We start from the raw sequence: 22,451 nt of genomic DNA on the forward strand, positions 1-22,451 counted from the left end.
AAGAAGTAGGATAACTGAGTGACTGAGCTCCATTCCAGAGGGAAAGTTTGTTGGGTGTTTTCAGGGGAAGTCCCTTGATAGCACAAATGGTTCCTTGCCCATCTACAAGTTCAAAGATTGGAAGATCAAACCCTCTCAGCATCACATTGGGAGACAGGCCCTGGACATCTGCTTCTAAAATGTTGCAGCCTTGAAAATTATGAAGCACTTCTGCTCTGTAGACATAGGTCTTCATGAATCAGAATTGACTTTACAGCAGCTATTGTGATTATGGTAGGGGAATGGAGAAAGACTTGTAGCTTGATGAGGAGGAACTGAGCAGCCAATGCAAGGGTACATGGCTTGAGTCCATCAGCTCTGTGGGAGAAAGAGAGGCAATGTCCTGTGCAGTTTACTGTCTCTGAATGCTAACTGTAGGGTCAGCTATGAGTTGGTGCTGACTCAATGGTACACAACAACAATTACCTCTACCACGTATTTTAAAACTAAGGGCATGGGAGTATGCCTTGAGGCAAGTGTTTGGCTGAAGGAGCTACATGGGAACCATTAGACCTGCCTGAACCCACTTAGGTGGTTAATTGGAAGCAATCTAGAGTAACTAGTGATAGAAAGGAATGAGTAACTACTTTGTTTAAAGTCTTGCTAAAGGCTGGGAGTTTTGATGGCCCAGCTGCATTGCAATCACAAAGGCATGCAGTTAGAAACCACCAGCTTCTCCTCGGAGAAATATGGGCAGTCTCCTCCCACATTATTTACTGTCTCTGAAAACCCAGTCAAGAGTCAGTTCTGGGTCAGTTTCTGACTCCACAGCACACAACACCACCTACACATGACCCAAATTGCCTGCCCTTAGCATGGTCTGCGTTCCTCTTCACTTGGTTGATAGCCTACTCATCTGAACCAGCTGTCTTAAACCTGCCTGATATTGCCAAATATGTGAGGCTCTTGAGGACCCTCAAGGAAGTGTCTGAGCCCCCCAAAAAAACCACAGAAGGGGTGATTTGGATTGGGAGGAGGAAAAGGGATCATTAATCTTGAAAATGATGGAGTGGTTCAACAGAATGAACTTTTGGGACATTTTTGGTGTCTTCATTTTTGTAGTTAGTTTGATACTGGTTTCTATGTTGGTAAGAATTTTAAGCCTTTTTGTGGTTAATTTGGCACTGATTTTTTTTTTTATAACCAGTATACTAAATAAAACATCTTGGTATTTTCTGTCCCCTCATAAGCATGTGAAAGTCAAATAGTGAATAACGAAGATTAAGCAATAATTGATGCCTCTCAGTTATGATATTTACAAAGAAAATTGAATATATCATCCACTACTGTGGTGGTTATGTATCACTGAGTCTGAATCTTGCCCTATCCTGAGCCAACCTCACCATGTCTGATACACCTGCCCTAATTGTTACAGTCATTGTGTCAATCCATCTCATAAAGGGTCTTCCTCTTCTGCACTGACCCTCTATCCTTCCAAACATGATGGCCAATGGAATGCTAGAAGAACAAACAAACCTATTTCTGAAGAAGTACAACCATATGCTTCTTTGAATTTAATATGGTGACACTGTGGCAGGTACTTTGGCCGTGTTACCAGTAGGGACTAACCCTTAGAGAAGTAGATAGTGTTTGATAATGTAGAGTCCTCAAAAACAACAGCATGCAACAGTAGCTTAAACATAGTAGATATTTTAATCATATATTAGGCATAGGCAGTTTTTCAATCTTTTGGAGTTGTGAGTTGAAATTGACACATACCAGTATGGTCACATGTTACAAATACAGAACTGACAATGATTTCTAACAACAAAACCACCTGTATGTATGTTTAAATAATACATCATTTGTCAAATTCCTAACATATCAATATTTCAAAAGAAAAAATAGGTGATAATTTTCTCCTGTTATTGAGCTTTATTTTTTCAAAAAATAAGAAAATTTGTTTCCAAAGAACTCCTTACTGCTATCAAATATATTACAAATCATATTCCAACTATCCCTCCATCCACGAAGGCTATGACTCTTCAATGTGAAGGAGGAGTCCACGTTTCTTACTGAAGCATCTGGATTCAAATATTCCAACTAGCAGGTAAGTAATAACATCACTAGAGCACCCACTTGACTTCTCAGAAAGAACAGAGACTTCATCTTTCTAATAACAAATGAAGAGGAAATGGACAGTATGAGAAATTTAGATTGTAAGCTGTGGGTGACATTATTTTCTTAAAAATTTGATACTGGCAGTCAACATAGTAGTTGTGCTTAGTTTTCATAGATAGTTAATTGTACACCTGTTGTGAAGATTTTTCTTTTAAAAAATGTGAATAGTTCAAGGGGAGATAGGGGATATAAAGGGCTAGATTGTTTTGTAGCAAAGATTAGACACATTTTTATTTATTAAAAACCCCTGTCTATCTGGGTTGGTTGTCATTTATGTCTCATATTGCCAAAGTACTGAAGAGCAATGGTGTCTCTCTGGAGACTAAGGTGTGTCTGATACAGGCCATGGTCTTTGCAATCACTTGTTAGGCATCAGAGAGATGGACAATGACTAGGGATGGAGAATTGATGCCTTTGAGCTGTGGTGCTGGAGAAGAATATTGAGTGTGCCATGGACTGCTAAGAAAACAAACAGGTTCATCCTGGAGAGGGTTAAACCGGACTGCTCCTTGGAGGCAAGGATGCTGAGGCTTCATCTGACATATTTTGATCATGTTGCAAGGAGAAACCGGTCCTTGGAGACCGGTCGTTGGGAGGGTGGAAGGTAGGCACAAAAGGGTAAGGCACTCTATAAGGTGGATTGATTCAGTGACTGAGGTAATCGGGATGGGTGTATCGGAGACAGTGAGATTGGCACAGAACAGAGCAGAGTTTAGAGCTGTTGTACATAGGGTCGCTATGAGTCACAAGCAACTCAATGACACACAACAACAACAACAACAATTCCTTCTTTTTATGCTCTTTCCCCCTCAATTTTTCATGTTTTAACAAGCTATTATAATGTATAATTGCATTCACATTTCATGTCCTTTCAGATCTTTCATTTAGTATGTGAGGTTGCTGACAATGTCTCAATAGTGCACAGAAATAGGGCAATGAACTCATTTCTCATATTAACATTGGCTTAAAACAAAGAAGAAAATTACTATGGACATACCTTTTTATTACCAAACATTTTCATATTGACAAAACATTAGTTTCCAGAAGAGTTCTTTAAGATAAAAGCATTTGCAGATTAAGGGGCAGGAGATGACAAAATTTTTTTCAATCATACCTGGTTGATGCAGGTGGTATTTTATGTTGATATATCTAGAGACTTAGTGCATAAGGGTCAAGGTCTGCAAGAGGTTCCCATCAGTCACCAGGGGCTAAAGGATAATCTGCAAGTTACATAAAGCATTGTAAAGCATACATAGTATCAAACTCTTAACCAACCTGACAAGGATGTCAATTTAAAGACTAATGGTGCCTAATTCAAGCCATGGTATTTTCCATTCCTTCATTTGCATGTGAAAAATGTGAGAGTTGGATAACGAATAAGGAAGACACAGAAGAATCAACGCCTTTGAACCTTGTTGGTGGTGGTGAAGAATATTTAATATATGATAGGTTACCAAAGAACAATCAAATATGACTTGTAAGAATTGCAACCAGAGTACTCTTTAGCTGCAAGGATGGTGAGACTTCATCTCACATATTTTGATGAGCCAAGTCTTAGAGAAGAGCATCATATTAAAAAGAGGGTCAGAGAAAGAGAAGACCCTTAATGAGATTAATTGACCTGACCTGGTGACTGCAACAATAGGCATAAGCACAGTTGGGATTGTGAGGTTAGTGCAGGATGCAGCAAGTTTTCAATCTGTTGTCAGTTATACGTTGCAAGTCAGCATCAGCTTGACAGCCCCAAACAACAACTATCATTTCTCTGTGTCTATACACATGTTCAAGGTGTTCTACCATCTTCTATGCTATAGTTGATGTACTATCCTATCAAGTAGACTCAGCTTCATAGTGACCCATGAACAACAGAATGAAAGCTTGCTGCAGCTTGCCCCATCCTCCCTAGCTCTGCGGTACTTACATCCATTGTTGCAGTCACTGTATCACTCCATCTCATTAAGAGACTTCTTCTCTTTCTCTGACCCTCTACTTTCCCAAACATAATATTCTTTTCAGAGACAATCCTTCTTAAAATACACCCAGAGTATGTGAAGTCAAGTCTTTCCACCTTTGTTTCTGAAAAGACCAAAAAAGAACTGTTGTCCTTGATTTGTGGTGTATACTGAAGAATACTGGATATTTCCTAGAGCGCCAAAAGAAAAAAATCTTAACACATAACTCATAATTAAACCATTGACCGTAAGCAAACAAAAGCCAAAAGTTCTGTTAAAGAGCATTAATCAGAAGACTGTGTTCATAATTTTTAATTTAAAAAAGAAACTGAAGAAACTGCACTTATTTATCAATTTTTGAAGAACACAGATATAAAGAACTGGCTAAAAATTGATATCTCACTTGTTCCACATATTTAGTGTCGAGCTGTATGGAGTGTATTTGTGTATTTTTGAAAATGCACTGAGAGTTGTTAATGTAATTAGACCATTAGAATAGTTATCCATTGACTTAAATGACATTTATATGTTAATTTATACCATTAAAAGCTTTAAGTTAAAATATTATTTTAATAATTTTAATAAAGTTTGATTTTTCTGTCCAAATTTACAAAACAAAGATTATATAGTAAGTAGATTTTGACAAAGGTCAAACATGAGACATTATGATGAATGCTACTGCAAATTTAATTTAAAGTTTAACATTTAGAACAAAAACTAATTATCCTAATAATAAAAAGTGAACTCAGGTCCTGCTGAGGATTAAGTTAATAGAATTCTTCTTGCTAATTTAGCAGATGATCAAAGAGAAATATTCATGAATTTAGCTAGTGAGCACATTAAATTAAAATTCAAAGTTTTATTCAAAAATAAGTTAGTTAATATACTTTGTGATGTCATATATCAGAGATGCAAAATTATTTTTGCAAACTTACAAGAATGAAAGAATTGGGAAATTTGTTGACAAATTATAATAAAATCCACAGTGAAGTTTTCCATCATTTTGATTCTTAAAATTACTTTGTTTTATAAGGTAAATAACCAAAATTGCATTGAACTCACTCTGTAAATAAAGTGGCATTGATTTAGTCATATTTTCTTCTAAAGCAGCTGGAAATATTTAACAAAATATTAAACCCAAAGTATTATAAAACTTTAAAAAATATTTAATGTCAATAATTACATAAATTTTGCCAATAAAAAATATGTGGAAATAAAACCAAACTCACTGCTGTTGAGAATATGCCAAATCGTAGTGCCCCTTTGCAGAGTTCAAGACTACATTCCTAAAAGTAGACTATCTTTCTCTTGCTGAGTAGTTAGTGGGTGCAAAAGGTTGAAGAGCAGGCCTGGTTAAAATCCAATATCCAATGCACTAAGCTTTGAGAGCTCCTTAATGGAAAGATGATGATGTTGCTACATGCTGTCAGGGAGAGTACATCTCATAGTGACCCTGTGAACAACAGACCTGAACTCTTTCCTATCCTGTGTCATCCTCATAATCTCTGATATACTTGACCTCTTTTTTATTGGCCCAAACACGTTGTTCCTCTCCAAGGAAGCTTTATCATCTTTGCCGACAAGGCGCACTCTGGCTGTACCGCCTCCAAGGCATATCTGTTCTTTTGAAAAGATACTGTCTTTAAAATCAAAGAAGGAATAGAAGATAATAAATTCTAGCTACTTAAGCTGTGAACAAGGTTTAATTTTAAAATTCTATTACTGCACAGTGTATTTTTCTTTAAATTTGGGTAAAGGTTATTTTGATGATATTTTTCTTTTTAACTGGATTAATTTTGTTTTGGGAACTCAGATGAATCAGTAATGACTGTAATATTAGAGCAAATAAATTTCTTAAGATATTTAATGCATCATAAATATATCCACTGCTGCTGAAAATACTTCACCAGGTTTCCAGTCTGTAAGTCTTTATGGGAAGATCCTGCCTGTCTTTCTGTGGGAGATTTCAACTCACAGGAAACTTGTAAGATAGATTATATCTGTCACTTAGAGTTTCTTAAATTATAATATTTATGGGAACACATTGCCCATAGAATAGCTGGTGGATTTGAAACACAGACCTTTGGGTTTGGTAATATGTGATTAACCACTGTGCACCTTTCCATTAAGCATGACACAAAACCCATTGCTCTTTGAGTCATAATTAACTCTAGCAGACCAGTGGAACTGTCCCACACATTTTCTGATGCTGTTTCTGATGCTATTGAGGAAACAGACTGAAACATCTTTCTCCTACAAAGCCACACCTGTGCAAACTTTAAGCCTTGATTTAGCAGCTGAACACTTTTTAAAAAATGCTATTATTTATAGAACTCAACTCATTATCAGTAGGTTGAAACTGACTCAAAGAAGATGCTTCATTGGATTTCTGAGGCTATAAATCATTAGAGAGGAGATTGCCTATTTTTATCTCAAGAAACAACTGTTAGATTTGATCCCCCAGAGAGGTATGCTGTTGCAGAGTTTAGATGCCACCGTAGAGTCAAGCATGACTCACAGAGACCCTATGACGACCAGGTCTGAACCATGTTCTCTCCTATGCCATCCTCACAGTCTCAGACACGCTTAAGTGTATTGCTATAGTCTTTGTCTTAATTCACTTGGTTGAAAATCTTCATTTTATTGGAAAATAATGTGCAGAGAGGTGTAAATAAATTCTGCAATCTGTTAATGTTGATGCCATGGAGTCGAATAACACTTGTATAGAGACCCTACGAATAACAGATCAGATCCCTTTCCTTTCCTGGGCCATCCTAGCACTTTCTGGCACATTAAAGTCCATTGTGGCAATTACTGTGTCAATCCACCTGGCCGAGGGTCTTTCGCTTCTTTGATGATACTTCTACCTTTCCAAGTATCAAGTCCCCCTCCTAAGAATGGGCACTCTTTGCAGCAATGCCTGAAGTATGTGAGTCAAAGGCTCAACATCCTTGTCTCCAAAGATCATTCTGGCTGTATCCTCTACAAGATATTTGTTTCTTCTTTTGACAGTCCATAGGACGTTCAGCACTATTCTCCACTACCACAGTTCAAAGGCACCAATTCTTCTTCTGTCATCATTAGTCATTGTCCAGCTCTCAGATGAAAAGGAAGTGAAAAGAAAGATGATGGCCTGAATCAGACACACTGTAGTCCTCAAACCGACATCGTTACTCCTCAAAAACTAGGAGAAATTCCTAACTGTAGATTTTCCCAGGGCAATATGTTTCTGGATTTCTAAATGCAATGTCTTTCTCTATGTTATTTGTCTTTTTCTCTTTACATCCTCACAGTAAGCAAGTAGCCATCTTCACATCTTCACTTCTAAGGAATATTCTAGTTGTCTGTCTTCTAATATTGGTAGATGTATTCTTTTGGCAGTACATAAGTTAGTATTCTTTCTAAATAGGAATGAATCAATTAGTATTCTTTGTGATTAGATATCTTTTTAATGCATATGAGGAGATTTTGCGGTCATGGCTTTAATTAGATGTGCTTTAGACTTGCACATGACAGATTTCCTTTTAAACCTCTGGGAATTCTTTTTCTCAGTAAATTCTCCTAATAAATTATTTCTAGTCTAAAAAATATTTCTAGTCTTTCTATTCCTAGATTGTTGAGTTAATAACATAGTTATATTCCTCCGTTTTCTGAAAACATTTAATTCTGAGAAAGCTCTTTTTCCTATGGCCTAAATAACTTAATGCAAGCCCAAGTCCTGGAAAATATTTTGTTTGTGTACTAAACTTCTCCTTAGAGTAAATGGATGTGAAATATTATCTCACATACTTTGTGCATGGTATTAGGAGGGTGTAGTGCTTGGGAAAAGATATCATCTTGAGAAAAATAGAGGGCTGGTAAAAGAGAAGAAGTCCTCAACACCCAAATAATGATGCTCCATATTATAGTTACTTGTTCTGTTCTTTGCTTCTAAGGTTTTAATAATGTTTTCTGCCTTATTAAGCACTAATCTAACCCAGTCTCATTTCCACCTCATGTATTTCTTTAAACAACTTCCTATTCTATATCACACCCTCTATACTGTCCTACCCAAACTTTAAATTCTAAACAAATACAAATATTTCTACCTACCACTGAAATCTATGAATGTCCTGTTAAAGTGATAGTCTCTCTGTGAATAATAAATGCAATTTGTCTGATAAAATTTGTGTAGCTGATATTTGGGGAGTTAGTACTTGATATCATTCTAGACATTCTGGTAAACTAGTAAGAGACTTAAAAGTGTGATATAAGTAGAACAAATAAAATAAAAAATTAACTTCCTAAACAGCATACCTCTGGGAACTTGATGAACTTTGAGAAATGACAATAGTTGTAGGAAGGCTTCAGGTCTTTTGTTCACAAGGTCACTATGAGTCATGCTCTACTCAACAGCAATCAACAGCAACAACAATATAAATGAATTAGGACAAGTCTTCTTTGTAAGTTTACCCTCAAAAGATCATCTTCATTTAGGGTAATGCACCATAGCCACAGAGTTTGAGCTGCTCCTTGGAAGAAGGATGAACAATCTCCTTCTATGCAATTAACTTCCTCTAAAAACCTGCTGGAGGGTCATCTATGGCTCGGTCCTGAGTCTACAATACTCAACAACAACATATGAGGAAACAATGCAAAGTTTTATAATTGGATATCCTTACCAAGCAAATTATCTAAGTGGCTTATGCCAGGTGCACTTTTTTTCAAATTCCGAAATGACTTCAAATTATACATATAATACAATCCTACTTTATCTTGATACCAGCAGCTAGGAGATTAAAAAATGTAAAATTTGGACATATGGAAAATTCTTCTGTCAGTGACCTCTCCAAAGTACTGAAAAGCAACAATATTATTCTGGAGACTAAGGTGTGCCTGATCTAGGCCATGATCTTTGCTATTACTTGCTATGCATCAGAAGCTGGGCAATGACTAGGGATTATAGAAGGAGCTATGATACTGTAGAAGAGTATTGAATATACCATGAACTGCTAGGAGAACAAACACGTTTGTCCTGGAGAGGGTGAAGCCAGGATGTTCCTTGGAGGAAAGGATTCTGAAATGTCTTCTGACATTTTGGATATGTTGCAAGACAGGATCAGTTCTTGGATTGGAACATCATGCTTGAGAGGGTTGAGAGACAACACAGGTAAGGAAGACCCTTGATGAGATGGATTGATTCAGTGAGTGGTAATGAGATTAGATGAGTTGGAGACAATAAGATTGGCACAGGATAGAGCAGGGTTTAGGGCTATTATACATAGGGTCACTAGGAGTCACAGGAGATGCAGCTGCATATAACAACAACATAGGAAATCTATTTCAAAATCTATACAAAGAACAGAATTAAACTACATTCAGAGAATTTCCATAGTGTCCTTAAAACATAATGAATAGAAATTTATTATAAAAATAATTGTTTCTTTTCTAAATTGTGATTTTAGTAAATGTTTTTAGAAAGGTTGGGTTTTCATTCATTCATAGCTACATATTTCCCTCACATACTCTCCTTTTTCTCTCCCCCAACTTACTTTGTAATATACTTCTTATTCCAGATTGTTAACTGTCATACATGTTTTTGTTATGTCCCATTGAGTCACCTATAACTCATAGGACCCTATGTGCAATAGCTCTTAAGCCTGCCCTATCCTAAGCCAGTCTCCCTGACACCAGCACACCTCTCCACATTTCCCTAGTTACTCTGTCAACCCTTCTCTTCTGGGGTCTTTCTTCCTTTCCTTGCCCTTCTGCCCATGTGCCCTAAGTGTGTGAGACAGAGCTTCAAAATCCTAACCTCCAAGAAGCTTGGTTTTACCCTCCCTAAGACAGATCTATTTGTTGTTTTGATAGTCCCTGGTATGTTCAATACTGCCATACATATAATGCCTTATCATACATTCCTTTCAGATCTTTCCTTCATCTTAGCCAGTGTAATGTTAATTATCTATGCACATTTTTCTTTTTTTCCATCCCCCAACCCAAAGTCAATACTATTTTATAACAGTGGTCTTATGTAGTAATTGTCCTTTTGTGACTAATTTATTTCACTCAGTGTGTCTTCCAAAACTTATTCATGTTGTATAGTGTATTGCAAATTCATTATTTTCAATACTGCATAATATTCTATTGTGTGACTATACCAGAGTTTTAATATACATTTGTGTGTAGACAAGGAGTTGGGCTACTTACTAGGAGTAAAATAAAAATATTATAAAATAAATCAGAAAAATTAGCAACTCTATATGTCCTATTCAACAGCATGAACAGATTTCCAATTATATCAGAAAACTTACAACTAAGAAAGGATGAAATAGATGAATGAGATCTTGCAAAAATCTCTATGGACTTAAAAACTTCTCCAACAGGGTAAAAGGGAAACCTATAGAGTGGGAAAAGAAATATTTGGCGATCACATATCTGATAAAGGATTCCTATCTAAAACTATTAGACTACTTTAGCACCTCAACAACAACAACAACGAAAAAGGCAAGCACCCCATCACCAAATGGGTGCAAGATATGAAAAGATATTTCACCAAAGAAGAAATTCAGATAGCCAACAAACACTCAGAGAAATTTTCAAAATCTCTAGTTTAGTGACAAAAAGCTGTTCTACAATTCCAAAGGCACACAAGTGGAATCTGTCAGCTGCTCTGTGAGAAGACGGGCAGTCTCCTCCAGAGTGATTAACTGCCTCTGAAAACCTGCCAGAGGGTCAGCTATGGGTCACTTCCAGCTCTATGGTACACAACAACAACAACAACACATCAGGGAGATGCAACTCAAAACAACAACGAAATATCATTTTAACCCAGCAACAATTGAGTAGTTCAGCAGGACAACAAACAACACAAGGCTGGCCAGGATGTGCAGAGATTGGACTCTCTCATTGTTAATGGAAACATAAAATGGCACAACTACTAAGGAAAGTGGTCTGGTGCTTTCTCAAAAAGTTAGAAATAGAAAAAACATTTGGCTTAGCTTTCCTAGTACTGGGAATATACCCAAACAAAATCAGAGCCATCTTGCAAATAGATGAATGTATGTAAATCAATGACGATTACTTGTTTCTTAATGTTTGGAACAAAAATAAGGATGATGACTATTTGGTTGTAAGTAGAAATATATTTACATATCAATATTATATTGTCATTGTTTACATTTTTATATTTATTATTATACCAACTTATTTTCTTTGGCAAATGTTCCTTGCCATTTTAAATCCTTTCAATTACGATACATTATGCCATATGAAATAGCATATAACTGAGCAAAAGGATTAAATTATACATATACAAAATGAAAAAAATTGAAGTAAAATAGAGAATTTTGTTGAAATGAGTAAAGTATGGAGTAAAATAAGTTAATTACTCAATATAGAGAGTCAAAGTTCCCATTTATTTCAGAGGAAAAAAATGCATAATAGGTAAGTAAATAATTATATCCTATTTTCATTGTATCATTGAGAGTTTATTTTCAGTGTGATTTATTAAGTAATAAATTGTCAGAACTTTAAAATTTTTTTATTAAGTCTATTTCTCTAATTCTATTGTTATATTTTTTCCATTAATTTTATTAAGATAACAGACGTTGTTGTTGTTATGCACCACTAAGTCTTCTGTGACCCATAGTGACCTTATGTACAACAGCTCTGCAGCCTACCCTGTCTTGAGCCAGTTATTGACTCTGATATATTTACGGTTATTACCCCAGTCATTGAATCAGTCCATCTCATTGGGGGTCTTCCTCTTCTATACTGTTCTCCATCCTCCCAAGCATGAAGTCGTTCTCCTATGACTGGTCCCTCCTTGGCCACATGCCCAAAGTATGTGAGATGGAGTTACAAAATCCTAATCTTCAAGGATAAACTTGTTTTCATCCTCTCCAAGACAGACTTACTTGTTATCTTGGCATTTCATGGCATGCTCAACACTCTTCTCTAGTCCCACAACTCAAAGATATTGATGTTTCTTCTGTAATCCTTAATCACTATGCAGCTTTCTGATGGATAGCAAGTAATTGCAAAGACCATGGCCTAGATCAGGCACACCTTAGTCTCTAAATTGACATTGTTTTTAATACTCTGGAGAGGTCCTAACAGCACATTTTTCCAATGTAATTCATCATCTGGTTTCCTGACTTCTTTCTTGTGCCAAGAATGCTGATAGGAATGATACTGAAAAATTAGCCCACACTAATTTAGTGGATGGTCAAGGTCCATAATTAGTCCAGGAATACTTACATTTTTATTTAATGTTCCAGTTATTAATCTAATACTCAAAAACCTTGTACTGATGGACTAGGCACTAACTGGCCTTCTACTGAGTTTCTGAGACTGTTCATTGCACAGGAGGTGGTACATTTTTTTTTCAATGGGGCTGCTTTTGGATTTGAGCCAATGGAAAGGCACTGTCATCAAGAGTTTCCTAATGAAATATTAAAACAAAGTAAAAACCACAACTCAAGTATTGAAATCCTAAATTCAACATTGAGTCTTCCAGTTGTGTATTGAAGGAGTTACACTGCTCATTCTATGATCATGTCGCTCTGGCAGCTGGAACTCACTGGAGGCGCCTTGGAAGAAGGCTGTGTACCCCCTCCAGTGAGGGAGCAGGTATGACTGGATTCCATCTGAGTAGAGAACAAGGAAGAGAACGTCAGAGACATACAGAGAGAGAGAAATTCCATTAGACAAAGCATAGTGAGACTTTGCCACAATACTCTATTTACATATTCTTTTCTTTGTGCATTTTCTATCATTTAGTAAGACTGACTTGAAGTAAAAAGGATGAAATCTGGCAATATACCTTGGAGATAGATTTGGGGGCTTTAAGAATGACAAGGAAGTCACTGGGGGGTAATCTGTAACAATCTGCAGAACTGATCTAAACCAATCTCTTAACATCTCGCTTATCTAATTTTTTCTAAGTAATCACTTTTTTAAGTTAAGAAGTTGTGCTGTCAGCACAACTGTCAGCACCTTGCTCAAATCTACAAGCTTTTCTGAAAGAAAGTTGGGCAATCTCTTCCCATGTCATTTACAGCATTTGCAAACTTGTTGAAGGGCCCACTGTGACTTCACATCATATAACAACTATTTTTCTCTAATTTAGATCTTCATTTTTGGTACTTTATGGAAAACAAATTAGCCTCTGTTTTGGTGATAAGAGGAAAACAAGGTGTATTTTCATATAGACAAATGTCCCTAAGGAAAAGGAAAAAAGACAAAGCATAAATATATTATGATAAAATAAAATTTATATCTACTCAACTGCCATTGAATTGGAGCTGGCTCATAACAGATCTTCCATTGGTTTTCTGAAACTGAAAATCAAGCAAGATGAAATAGCTCAGCAGCTCATCTTTCTCCTCCTTCTTGTGGATTCTAACCTCTAGAAAGAGGTCATTAAAAGCTTAACCAACTTTCAGTTAGCAACAGAAAATATTAAATATATATTTCTATATCATATATGTATACATATCACAGTGAAGAGAAATGTACACAAGGAAAAGTTAAGATTAGTCTCAAACAAGGGAGTTCTGGTGGCCTAACAGTAAGAAATTGGCCTATAATCCCAAAAGCAATCCCAAATGTAGCAGCTACTCCAGGAAGAAATAAGCAAATAGTTGAATAAGTAGATAAGATACTATGCCTTTCAATCTATATGCAGAACAGATCATCCGGGGGGCTTGGCTATATGAAGAGGACTGCAGCATCACGGTTGGAGGAAGATTCATCAACAATCTGTGTTATGCAGATGACAACCCTGCTTGCTGAAACTGAGGGGGACCTGAAGCGCTTGCTGCAGAAGGTCAAGGACCCTTCAATATGGCTCGAAGCTCAACATCAACAGAACAAAAATTCCCACCACTGTGCCAATTGGCAGCATCATGATGTATGGTGAAGAGATTGAGATTGTTAACAGCTTTAGTTTGCTTTGCTCCACAATCAACACTCTTGGTACCAGCAGCACGGAAATAAGAGACAAATTGCATTGGGAAAGTCTGCTGTCAAGAGTCCTCTCCAGAGTACTGAAGAGCAATGATGTCATTCTGGAAACTAAGGTGTGCCATATCTGGGTCATAGTCTTCACAATTGCTTGCTATGCATCAGAGAGCTGGACAATGGCTAGGAATGATTAAAAGAGAATTGATATCTTTGAGCAGTGGTGTTGAGAAGAGCTTTGAATATACCATGACCTGCCAGGAGAACAAACAGGTTCGTCCTGGAGAGGGTTAAACTACAGGCTGTTCCTTGGAGGAAAGAATTCTGAGGCTTTATCATATTGCAAGGAGTGACTGGTCCTTGGAGAGAAACATCATGCTTGGAAAGGTGGTGGGATGGAGAAAGAGAGGGAGGCCATCAATAATATGGATTGATACAGTGACAGGTCATGAAGGTAGGTGTGTTGGAGGCAGTAAAGTTGGCATAGAATAGAGCAGGTTTCAGGGCTGTTATACATAGGGTTGCTAGGAGTCGCTGTGACTCAATGGCACATGACAACATTTTATATAATTATATAATCATGTAAAGTTTCATTTTGAACATGAAAAGGCTAAAAATAATAGCTAATAATATGAAAGTTTCTTTTTCTTGTGTTCTCTACAAACATAATCATAAAATACTTAATTATGGTACTTTAATAAAGAAAAGTTCTAGAAAACTGATTAGCAGCAGTTGTTGATGTGTGCCATCGAATATGATCTGACACAGGAGGAGATTGCCCCTCCTACACCAGAAGAGCATCTGGTGGATTCAAACGATGTACCTTGAGGATTGTAATGCAGCTTCTTGTCACTAGGTCATCAGAATTCCCTTGATTAGCAATTTTTATAGCTATGAGTTAATTTATGTTATTGAAAGAATATTTGATGTATTGTTATTTTTGTAATTCATAGCCAAATATTGAGATGTGAGCTAGAATCCACATAACTATACTATCCATTCAGATTAATAAATAAAAATCCTAATTATCTGTACCTCCAGTTCTCAGCTTTATGTGCAAGCATAATAGTAATTGCTGTAGTAGTAATATTTTTTGAGCAACTATTCTGTGTAATCCATGATGGCAGTTAATTTAACATTCCCAATGAAACCACGTGGCAGTGCTTAAATTATAGAGACAAAAACCGATGCACAGTTAACAAACTGAGGTGTAGTTAATAAAATTAAAAGACTAAGAAAGCATTTATAAGCCTTGTTTAATGCTTTAATAAAATATTTATGATGCTCAGTGTATACACATAAACATTATACAGAAATTTATGGGAAATAAATTAAGATGGTGTTCTTTTCCTTCAGTCAAATCCAACAATGGCACCACAAATCAGAAGGCAGCTCTGAAAGGTAGAACAGAATGGACAAAGAGGTAGTGTAATCTGCTTTACATTTCTTTCTTTTTACTTCTTTAGGCTGATGTTTCCATATTTTACCTAAAATATGATAAAAACTATAATAAGAATACTACTGACATGACATAGATTTTTATTCATATTCACCTTCCATTTGGTTTCTAAGGCTTTGTTCTTTTTTTTTTTTCCCCCTAAGGCTTTGTTCTTTATGGAAGGAGCCTACCTAACTTTTTTTTGGTTTTTGGTTTTTTTTTACTGAACTGGTTCAAGTTGGATTTGAACCACTGATCTTTTGATTATTATTAAGCCAAAAGACTTTCTTCAAAAATATGTTAGGTTTCACAGATGTGTTAGATCTTAAAAAATGTTAGATCTCAGTGTCATTTTTCTTTAGAAATAAATCCATTTAGAATTTTGACTGCCAATTCAAAGACAATTTTGGAAGGAGAGAAAAATAAGGAAGCTTTTGTGAGTGAAACTTGAGTGACTAATTTGCTGGGTGCTCTGGTGGTTTAGGAGTAAAGAGGCACACTGCCAACTCTAAAACATGCTGTTTAGAAACCACCAGCTGCTCCATAGGGGAAGGATGTGCTATCTCCTCCCATGTGTCTAACTTCTGCTGAAGGTCAGTTATGAGTATATTCTGAATCAATTGTACATAACAAGTGGTGGTGTAGTCAGTATGGAGTTGCACCAATAACCCACAATAACTCAGAATCACCTCCTCTCTGGTGATTCCAGTCTGCAGTAGCTCCACAGGAGAAATGGGCAATCTCTACTCTTGCAATTTACAGCCCTGAAAAACTCAGTCGAGGGTTAGTATGAATTGGTTCAGACTTGATAGCAATGAGCGAGTTTGAGTTAATCTGATTTTGGCCCCTTGATCTCACTCCAGTTTGACCCACATTTGTAGTTTTCCTCATAGGTCAAATTCCTGTCCAAAGTGAACACAGGGAGACATCAATGTGAAGTCTAAAGATTTACATTCGAGAGAAGTAAATTCAACTAGTGTCTGTACCACTTACAAACTATGTGACCTCAACCAAGAAAGACAATTAACTCATGAGACCAAAATTTTCCAAAGATAATGGTATTGTTATGACCCATTTTTTTATCATTAAGTGCATAAAAATGTGATTTTTTTTTACCCTTGTAAAGTACTAATTACACATAAGTGGTTTATTCTTGGAAGTACTAACTCCATAAATATTCATAAATTGGTGCTATCAGGAGTATCTTAACAAGTAACACAATGTCATCAAATTTGACACGTATCTCTTTGATACTGTTTTATCTTAACAAGAGAGTAGCTTTAATTTTTATAGCACCAACAGATTCCTTTCACATTTTGTAGTTTAGTTGTTACATTCTTGACAAGGCCACAAAATGTCTTTGAAGTTCAAGTATGAAATATCTATGACAAAAAAAAATAGATTTGTGATGCTTCTCAGTTAGGATAAATTTGAGCCAAAAGATGTCTTGCTTAGGAATGTAAACTGAAAAGAACATTTAAAAAAAAAAAAAAAAGCAAAGAAAAAGACACCACCAATTGAACTAACCATTCTGGGAAATACAGGAGTTTGCTATCCCCAAATAGGCACTGTTTGTAAAGGTGCTTATAACCTGCTTGACCCTGCTCCATTAGTGACATTCAGACTGCAGCACACTTGAAAAGGGAAAAAGGGCACAATCACCAGGGAGTAAATGCTCTTTAAGTGCAGTCATTGTGTGTGGCTTCTCAAACACTTTATACCCAAGTGCATACACTGACTATTTTAATAGACTCTTCCCTGGTGGCATTTTATTATGATACTTAGCTAGTTATGTGGAGAAAGTCAGAAACATTATCCTGCTCCCAAATCACTGCACAAAGAATCAGACACTATCAGAAAGAAGAATGTGACTCCTGACACTCTCAGTTGGGTCACTAGACAGTTTTAAGTGGTGTGATGGTCAACTTTTTTTTTCCCCCAAAGTCAAAAACACCTAAATCTAAGTTCCTGAAAATACTGCAGCGATTCTTGAGAATGGATACACATTTAGATCCTCATAACTATATTTTGGTGAGATGGGAAATCTTTAACAGTGCTATTTACAGCTTCTAAAACCCGAAGGAGGATCAGTTATGAGTTGGTTCTGACTCAATATAAATTAGTATTTGAGGGAGTTTGAGGCAGGTCCGATCATCAATAGGGTTGTACAGTATAGTTCAAACATACGGCCTATAAAGTAATAAAGTAGATCCATTTTTATACATTGTGCATCACTAAAACCCTATGATTTCCACTGTCCCTAGTACAATTCACCCATTGCCATCAAGTTGGTTCTTAGTTACAGTACCTTTCATAAGGTCTCAGAGGCTATAAATCTTTACAGGAGAAAAGAGTCTCTCTTTGGCCTGAGGAGTGCCTGGTGGATTTGATCCACAGACCTGCAGGTTAACAGAATGGTGTATTAATTACATTATGTACCAGACAACAAAGAAGACCTATTAAACCTCATTGCAGTTGAATTGATTCTAAATCACAGCAACTTTATCAGATATGTGAGGCTATAAATCTTTATGGAAGTAACCAGCCTATCATATCCAATGGTAAGGCTAATATATACATTCTTTGACTTTTCAAGCAACAGTCTAACAATATGTTAGTCTGACAATATGTTGTAGTAGGTACTGTTGAGTCAACTATGGCTCATAGGGACCCTATGAACAACAAATCTGAACCCTGTCCTATCCTGTATCATCGTTTCTGAAAAACTTGAACCCATTGGTACAATGGCAGAATCATCCTACCTTGTTGGGTCTTCCTCTCTTTTACTCACCCTTCATCTTTCCAAGTATGATAGCCCTTTCCAAAGGATAGCCCCTCCTAGCAACATGTCAAAACTATGAGAAACTGATACCATCTAAGAAGCACACTGGCTAAGCCTTTTCCAAGACATATATGTTTGTTATCTTGGTAGTCCGTGAATTTTTCAGTACTCCTCTGCAATATCACAGCTCAAAGTCAATAATTCTGCTATCATCCTTATTCACTGTTCAGTTCTCAGAAGCATGGACAAAGGCTAGTTCTGTACATATAGGTATAAAATATATAGGATGCAAATATATCCATGAATTTAAAACACAGAGGAATGAGTCACAGAATCACAATTTCAAAGTCAGTTGGAATAACTTATCACACAAAGACAACATCCTTCTTAGGTGAATAGTAACCACAGATTTAAAAGTTTAAGTGTTTTTAATGTGCATCAATTAGTGTCATTCAAGGCAAAGAGGGGTGAAGAAAATCAGAGACACATGGAGACAATTAGCTCACACCTTTTACCATTATATTTACCATTACTGCTGCATGAGAAAGGATTGATAGGATAAGACACTGACTTGCTTTGTCTTTCTTTTCCTTCTGGGTCATCATTTTCAGTCAACTGTTTGACTACTGGAGATAAGGAAGATCAGTGAGAAAAAAAGAGATAGCTTTTTCTCAGTCATTTGTATTCTGTAGTGCTCTTAGCCTTCCTACTATCTAGGAAGCAAGACTAGTTCAAATGGGAAAAAAATGTCAATATCACCTCCAGGAGCTGTCAGACTACTTTCGCCTCCTGCTTACTCAATCACTACATTCACTTTGAGTCCCTTTGAACTCTTACACATAGTGGACTCCACACTGGGTTCATGGTCTCCTCAGTCTTCACTTACAAACCACAAGTCAAGACAGAATTATTAATTACTATACAGAGTAAACAGAGAATTAAAGCTCTGTGCAACTTTCCAGGTCCCATACTCTTAAAGCGAGCCTTGCTCCCATCCCTACCTCTTAAATCTATCTTCAGCGCAGTGTGAATGATTGCTTTAAAGTTTAATTCAGTCATGGATTGACTTTCAATGGTGTTCAAATATTCCAAGTATGTTTTACCCAACTGTATTTCATTTGTTTATTTGTAATCATATATTAAAAAGGATTTTATTAATTTTATCATCTATATAAATGGCTCATCTATACAAATCATCATCTACAGGAATTTTTATGAAAGGTCTAGTTTGCTTAGTTATGACATCAAAAAACACCCGACTTTTGTGGAGTTAGCTGTAACTCATACTGAAACTCCTGTAAATAATGGGAAGAGACTATCTGGAGGAGTAGCAGGTGGGTTTGAACCACCTTCTAATTCTTTCTTTTACAAGCTGCTATTTTGTAAAGGTACTGAGAAAGGATTCATCCCTAACATATTCTTTTCTTAATTTTGAACAATACATTGTTCCCTTGCTCTAGTCTAACAACAACTTCCTGGTCTAGGTAAAAGTTTCATATGAGCACAATCATGTGATCTGGAATTCCCATTTTTTTCTCAATGTCAGCCGCAGTTTGTCATGATTTACACAGTCAAACATCTTTGCATAGTCAATATAACACAAATAGACATCCTTCTGGTACTCTCTGCTTTTGTCAAGTTTCATCTGCCATGGCCTCTTCTAGATCCTGCTTCTATTTCAGGCAATTCTTTTGTCTATACACTGTTCTAGTCATTTTTAAATACCATCAGCTAGGTTTTGCTTGCATGTGATATTAGTGATATTGTTTGATAATTTACACAATCTATTGGATAATACATTTTTTTTTAGGAATAGAAGTAAATGTGGATTTCTCCAGTCAGCTGTTCTCCAAATTTCTTGGCATAATCTGGTGAGCACATACAGTGATGCATCTATATGTTGAAATATGTCAATTGGTACGCCATCAATTCCTGTGGCCTTTTTTCCCACCCCAATTCTTTGAGAAAACCTTGAAATTCTTCTCTGTTACAATTGGTCCTTGATTATACACTACTCCCTGAAATAGTCTCTGTCATCCAATTTTTTTTTAGTATGGTAATTCTGTGTATTTCTCCATTTTTTTTAAAGCTTCCTGGATCATTCAATATTTTGCCCATAGAATCTTCTAGTATTGCAACTTCTTGTTGTTATGTGCCATCAAATTGCCTGCGACTCCTAGTGACCCTATGCACAACAGTTCTAAACCCTGTTCTATCCTCTGCTAATTTTATTATCTCAAACACATCTATCTTCATGACATCACTCACACTGAATCAATCCATCTCTTCGAGGATCATCCTCTCTTGCATTATCTCCACCCTCCCGAATATGATGTCCCTCTCCAAGGACTGGTCCCTCCTTGTAACATGCCCAAACTATGTCAGACGAAGCTTCAGAATCCTTCCCTCTAAGGAACAGCCTGGTTTCACCCTCTCTAGGACAAACTTGTTTGTTCTTCTGGCAATCCATGATATATTCAATACTCTTCTCCATCACCACAGCTCAAAGGCATGAATTCTCCTTCTGTCATCCCTAGTCATCATCCATCTCTCTGATATGTAGTAATTGCAAAGATTGCAGCCTGCATCAGGTGCACTTTAGTCTCCAGACTGTCATTGTTGCTCTTCAGTACTTTGGAGAGGTCTCTGACAGCAGACTTTCCTATTGCAATTCATCTTTTTATTTCCTGGCTGCTGGTACCAAGAGTACTGATTGTGGAGCCAAGCAAACTAAAACTAAATCTCTATCACCATCTGTCATGATGCTGCCAATTAGCCCAGTGGTGAGAATCTTTGTTTTCTTGATGTTGAGCTTCAATCCATATTGAAGGCTTCAGTCCTTGATTTTCTGCAGCAAGCGCATATATTGTTTTGTGACATTGAGTTGGAATCAACAAATAAATAGCTGACACTCCAGCAGGTTTTTAGAGGCAGTAAATTGCACAGGGAAATGCTTATTCTTCTTTTATAGAGGAGCTGGGAACTTGAACCATGTGATTGTAATACAGTGTCTTACCACTTGTCCACTAAGATGGTAGATAGATAGATAGATAGACAGACAGACAGACAGACAGACAGCTTCCCCCCGAAGGATGTAGTCTAATTCACTTTCTTAAACCTGTTCATCGTGTATGTCAATCTCTGCATCTACTTATAAAATATTACCACTATTATTGTATGATTATATATGTAACATCATTTACTGTTGTTTTTGACCCTTGTGTTTCTCCTAATATCTTTCTTTGTCATGATCATTTTGTGCTGACTTATTTTGTAGTGTATATTGCCTTTTCCTTGGCCCAAGTGAGTACTATCTACTCTCTATTTTGAATTTGGTAGCACTGAAATATTTTAAGAAGTATCATATGACCAAGACCATTAGTAATGAAGAGAGAAGTTGAAATTGCACTGAAGAGATTAGCAAAAATTAAGGCCCTAGGAATCAATGAGATAACAATTGACATGTTTCAGTTAATGGATACAGCCATGGATGTGCTCAGCAGTCTATGCCAAAAAATTTGTAGGACAGCTGCCTGGCTAACTGAGACAAAAATACTCATATTTGTTTCCATTCTCAAAAAAAGGTGATCAAACAGAATGTGGACATTATTAAACAATATCATTAATGGTACTTGCAAGCAAAATATTCCTGAAGGTCATCAAAAAAATACCCAGGATGGTACATTGACAGAGAACTGTCAGAGGTTCAAGTTGGGTTTTGAAAAGTTTGCAGTACCAGGGATATCATTGCTGATGTCATATGGACCCTGGTTGAAAGAGAATATACCAGAAAAATGTCTATTTTGTGTTTTATTGATTATGCAAAGGCATTAGAATATGTGAATCATAACAAATTATGGCTAACATTGAGGAAAATTGGAATTTAAACTTAGACCAATACACTGTTAACCAAGCAGAGCAAGGAGACAGTGTGTGGTTTAAAAAGAAGAAAGATGTGTATCATTGATGTATCCTTTCTCCATCCCTATTCAGTATGTATGTTGACAAATTAATTTGAGAAGCTGGACTCTGTGAATGTGGTTTCAGGGTCAGAGGAAGACTCATACACAATTTGCATTATGCAGAAGGCCAAGCTTGTTTGCCTGCTTAATGTGAGGAGGCTCTGAAGAGCTTGCTGCAGAATATAAATATCAGCAGCCTTCAATATGAATTA

General features: G+C 36.5%; 1 pseudogene; it reads right to left on the reverse strand.

Annotated features, from left to right (window-relative positions):
* Positions 1-12,637: 12,637 nt before the first annotated feature.
* The window catches only part of LOC102866693, a 121,081-nt pseudogene continuing 111,267 nt past the window's right edge, over positions 12,638-22,451 (reverse strand).

The sequence above is a fragment of the Elephantulus edwardii genome, unplaced genomic scaffold (assembly GCF_000299155.1).
Source record: "Elephantulus edwardii isolate Elephantulus edwardi_28Jun2011 unplaced genomic scaffold, EleEdw1.0 scaffold00029, whole genome shotgun sequence".
NCBI lineage: Eukaryota > Metazoa > Chordata > Mammalia > Macroscelidea > Macroscelididae > Elephantulus > Elephantulus edwardii.